Below are 5555 nucleotides of genomic sequence, written 5' to 3' on the forward strand. Positions count from 1 at the left end.
GTAAGTGCTTCCACTCTCACAGAGACCTCTTGTCCCCCAGGGACTCCCATCCCTGTGGTGATCTTACTCATGTAGCTTTTGACCTTATAGGGACCAATGACTCATGATGTCTTCCTGTTGCCCTGGGGCCCCTACCTCCATAATAATCCCCTATGATGGTGATACCTGCCCAAAGTGACTCTTCTCCCCATGCCAAACCCTGCCCCTCCCATGCCACTGGCTTTCATGGTGACTGTCACCTTATGGTGTTCCCTGCTGCAACCCTTCACTAACCTTCCTTGACCTCATGCCCACCCCTTCCTCCTACCTTAGGGAGCCCCAGGAAAGGATGGAGCCCCTGGTTTCCGAGGAGACAAAGGAGATATTGGCTTCATGGGCCCTAGGGGCCTCAAGGTGGGAAGGGGACCAGGGTTTTTTTTTTTTTTTTTTTTTTTGTTCTATTCTATTTTTCTGGTCAGGAAGGTTGGATACTAGAGGGTGAGGAAGCTGGGGTCAGATGTTAGGATATTCAGAGATGAATGTGGGGTGTTAGGTCAGGTGGTAGAATGTCTGAAGTCTATCAGGAGAGTTAGTTTTAGGGTGAAGGGCTCATAGGGTGAAGTGTCTGAAAGTTGCTTTCTCACCTGCTTTTTGCCCTAAGGGTGAACGGGGGATGAAGGGAGCCTGTGGCCTCGATGGAGAGAAGGGAGACAAGGTACAGAGGTAAAAGGGCATGTGGGGGCCATGAGGTCTGGGATCCAAGGCTGACCCCAAACCTGATGTCTGTAGGGAGAAGTTGGTCTTCCTGGCCGTCCTGGGCTGGCAGGACGAAAAGGAGAGATGGTGAGTATGAGGAACACCCAGAATGAGGAAGAATAGGTGGGCTAGATTAGAGGGATACCAACTGGGACATGGTCTAAGCTCTATTTTCTTTACTCCAGGGAGAGCCTGGTGTGCCAGGCCAGTCTGGAGCTCCTGGAAAAGAGGGCCTGATTGGTCCCAAGGTACAGGGTCTCTTGAGTGGTCATGATGGGGAGTCAAGATGGGGCAAGGAAGTCTTCAATAGGGTGATGAAGGTTTAAGGTCAAGGAAGGTTGTGGAGGGTTGGGGTGTTGGTGGGTAGTGTGGGGCTGGTTGTGAGATTTCGGGATGGGCTGGGATCACAGTGGAGAGTTAAGATGAAAGGATGAAACATGGAGCATGTGTATCAAGGTGGGGGTTGTAGAGGGATTGGTGTCATGGGGATCACAGCTGGTAGAGTCACAGATGCTCAGATCATGGAAGGCTGTGAGCATTGAGCGTGGGGACTCATGGGAGTTTGGGGACATTCAGGATCTGAGGGAGGTCAGGGCAAAGTATCACTTATGTTTCTTCTGCTCCCAGGGTGACCGAGGCTTTGATGGGCAGTCAGGACCCAAGGGTGACCAGGGTGAGAAAGGAGAGCGGGTGAGTTGAGGTCAAGGTCATTGTGAATTGAGGAGAGCATCCTCTTTGGGAGTGGGTTCATCTTTTCAAGATTTTGATTATTGACCCTATCCCATCTCTCCTCAGGGATCCCCAGGAATTGTGGGCTTCCCAGGTCCCAGGGGCAATGATGGTGCTAGTGGTCTCCCAGGGCCACCTGGTGGTGTTGGCCCCAAAGGCCCTGAAGGACTTCAGGGCCAGAAGGTAAGAGTCCCTGACTGACTTCTCTGACTTCTGAGCCCTGAACCTCCCTACCTTTTTTTTGTTGTTGTTGCGGGAGTGGTGCTAGGGATTGAACCTAGAGCCTCACATATGCTAGGCAAGTACACTACCACTGAGCTATACACTTAGCCCTCCCTACCTACTTCTCTGACTTCTGACTGTGCAACCCATTCCCCAATCTCCTTACCCTAACCTCTGAATCTATGATCCCCGTTTGCCTGTTTTCTGACCTTCACCAACTCTAGTCCTGCTCACTTGATCCTTGTGTCTGACAGGGTGAGAGAGGTCCCCCTGGAGAGAGTGTGGTGGGGGTCCCTGGGGCCCCTGGAGCCCCTGGAGAGAGAGGAGAGCAGGTAAGTGGGGATTCCTAGGCTTGGGGTCAAAGATTGGGGTGACCTCTGGTGTCTCTAAGACCTAAAGTCATAGCCTGTTCTTATCTGTTGTACATAGGGGAGGCCAGGGCCCATTGGTCCCCGTGGAGAGAAGGGAGAAGCTGCGTTGACAGTAAGTGTGGATCTACAGGGCTGGGGCTCTGCCTCCACACCCAACACCCTGAGCCCCTGGATCCTGGGTCCTGACTCTATTTGTCCCTTGCATTATGTGCCTGATGTCACTTCTGTGATTCATGGATTCTTCATGGTCCTTGTGGTCTTGTGTCCCTAGGAGGATGACATTCGGGGCTTTGTGCGTCAGGAGATGAGTCAGCATTGTGGTGAGTGGTCCTGGCTGCCAGTCTCTTGAGCCTTGTCCCACTCTGTCCCAGCATACCTATATAGGGGCTGACAGGTCTCCATAACTTACAGGAGGTAAGGGTCAAAGAGATGGTTAGAGATGGATAGGTAGTCAGGAGGACATGCATGCTGTGGACATGCATGCTGATAGAACTTTTCTCAATGATGAGAGATACACAGTAGATGTAGGTAGCCACAGAGCTGAGGATGCCAGGGTTCTCACATGTGGAGAGAGTAGAGGAGGGAGCAGAGCTGGTTCTACTGGGTCTGACCCAAGCCAGGCAGCGATGACTCTGGGGACGTCAAAGTGAAGCTCTGTCTCTGTCTCTTCCTCCCACCACCCACCTCTCTCTTTGTAATTTTTTAATTAAAATTTTTTTTTCTATTTTTTCCTGTCTTTTTTGCAACTGCATTTATTTTCCATGCCTGTTTCTCTGTCTCCCTCTATTTCTTGCCCTTTGTTCACCTTTTCCAAATTTCTCATTCCTGTTTTCTTCTCCTCTACCTTTCTTCCTTTTTCTCCCTTCTCATTTTCTCTCCACCTCCTTCTCTTTCTTGCTTCTTATATCATTGTCTATCTTGCTGTTTCTCTGTATATCTCAATCTCCCTGTGTGGTGTGTGTGTATGTGTGTATCTGTCAATCTTCTCATCTTTCTCTTTTGTCTCTTTCTCTCTCCATCATTGTCCCTTTCTGCCTTTTCCAGCCTGCCAAGGACAGTTTATTGCATCTGGATCACGTGAGGTAGTTTTCTGAGCCTAAGAACTTTTATACCCTAGGTCCTGCCCTGTCTATCACCTGGGGGTGCGACTGGGTGACTGCTCATGATGATCCCAGGTGTCATCACCTGTACTTTGTTCCAGGACCCCTCCCTAGTTATGCTGCAGACATAGCTGGCACCCAGATGCACAGGCCGGTGCCTGTGCTCCGAGTCTCTCACGTAGAAGAGGAAGGTGAGGATGACGGGACCTATGGGGCATGTATGGGTCGGACATGGACATGCATGCAGAGCACATGCCATGCACACAGGGTCCCACACACATGAATACCTTTATGTGCACAGTGGAGATTAATGCTGCTCACACTGCCCCAGGGCCAGCAGCTGCTCCCTCATGGTCCATACACCCCACTGTGCTATAGGCCAAGTACCTCCTGAAGATGATGAGTTCTCTGAATACTCTGAGTATTCTGTGGAGGAATACCAGGATCCTGAGGTTCCTTGGGATGGTGATGGTGAGAATGAGGGATATGCCCAGAGGGATTCAGGTAAGGGCAGGTCTAGTCACTCCTTGCTGGCTTCTTACTGACTCCCATTGGCTCCAGACCCCTGCTCCCTGCCTCTGGATGAGGGCTCCTGTACTGCCTATACCTGCGCTGGTACCATCGGGCTGTGCCAGGCAGCACAGAGTCCTGTCACCCCTTTGTCTATGGTGGCTGTGGAGGGAATGCCAACCGTTTTGGAACCCGTGAGGCCTGTGAGCGCCGCTGCCTACTCCATGTGATCCAGAGCCAGAGAACAGGTAGTGCCTAGCCCCATCTCAGCAGAGAATTGGGCCCTGAGGGCCAAGGTCATGATTGAGAAGTTCCTCAGACTCAAGGACCTGGGTCAGACCCCCCCCAGATCAAAGAACTGAATACAGAACCCAGCTGTAGAACCCCCAGTATGGTCCCTTTCCATGTTCCCTTCTTTAAAGACCTGAGTATGGGTTCCCTTACTGAGTCAGAGCCCACTCACTGCTGGGCTTTGGGTCCCCCCCACCACTCCACTTCATCAGTAGATGCTTTGCCGTATTTCTCTGTGGTCTACATACTGTGTAAGAAGGTCAGGAGCTGAAGACAGTTTCCAACCTGCGCACCCAGGTGCTGCCCAGAGTTGATGAGCTGCTGTGTAGTGTCCCCTGGAAGAATCGAATCTCAGCAGGATCCTGCTGTCCCTCCCCTTGGTGCTAGAGGCCTCTGTGCACGTGAGCGTGTGTGTACATGTCCGTTATTTGAGTGACTTGGTCCTGTGGGTTTAGCCTTCCCCACTGTGGACAAACCCCTATTGTGGCTCCTGCCTCCCTGCTGGATGACTCACTGTGGGGGGTGGCTATGGGCAGTGAGCAAATGTGACTAGCGTCTGACCTGCCCCTTGACCCAAGCCTGTGATGCCATGGTGCTGATTCTGGGGGGGCATTAAAGCTGCTGTTTTAAAATGTCCTTGTTGTGGCTATTTGGGGAGGTGGTGTGGGGGGCATATTTTCCCTTGGGGAAGTTAGTATTATCCTGCATGAGTACAAAGTCCCACTGCTCTGCCATGGTCATTTTCCTGTGACCCTTCGTCCTCAACTTGTCCCCAGAAAGTAGATAAGGATGTGTCCTTACTGCTCCCTAGGAGGGAATGAGTCATAGGTGGTGGCTGCCTCATGCCAGGAACACATCCCGCCTCCTACCATAGTGGGCTAGGGGAGATAAATGGGCCCAGAAGTGGAGGAGAGGGTCAGAACATAGGACAGCATCACCTGATCCCAGCCCCAGTAGCCACAGACATCTCAACTTACCCCAGAGAAAGCTGGCAGTGGTAGGAATGGTGTTGGGTTGGGAGGGGTTTTGGGGGTTGAGTGGTCCTGGGGTTGAGTTTGTGGAGATATGGGGATCTGGGAGGGCATGAGGTCTCCCACTGCTTCTCGGCTTCAGGGACCCCTGTTCCTACTTCTTCCTAATCAGCTGCAAGCTCCATTGCTCAGACCTCTCTGCCTTTTGTCCTCTGTGTTTTTCTGACTCTGAATTTATGTTTTACCATACTGGTCTGTCCCTGTGTTTTCTTCCAGTCTTTGTCTCTGTGTTTTCTTCCAGTCTCCTATTTTGCTCTGCCTCCATCTCATTGATTTCTCTCCTTCTCCTTTCCCACCTCTTTTGGACTTTTGATTTTTTTTCTCTCTCATTCCATTTTTCAGTCTTTCCGTCTAAAGGCCCCTTTCTCTGTCTGACTCTGTCTTGATTTACTCTGGCTTTCTTCTTGTCCCTTCACCTTTGCCTTTTTCTCTCTGTCCCTGACCTGGCTTCCCTGTTTCTCTCTTCATCTCTTCCTCTCTCTCTACTCTTGCATCTTATCTGTGAACCATAGTTGGACAGAGCCCCTTTCCTGAGCCTATTTTCTCCCTCACAGCCTGACCACATG

This window comes from Sciurus carolinensis, chromosome 9, assembly GCF_902686445.1.
Source record: "Sciurus carolinensis chromosome 9, mSciCar1.2, whole genome shotgun sequence".
NCBI classification, from domain to species: domain Eukaryota; kingdom Metazoa; phylum Chordata; class Mammalia; order Rodentia; family Sciuridae; genus Sciurus; species Sciurus carolinensis.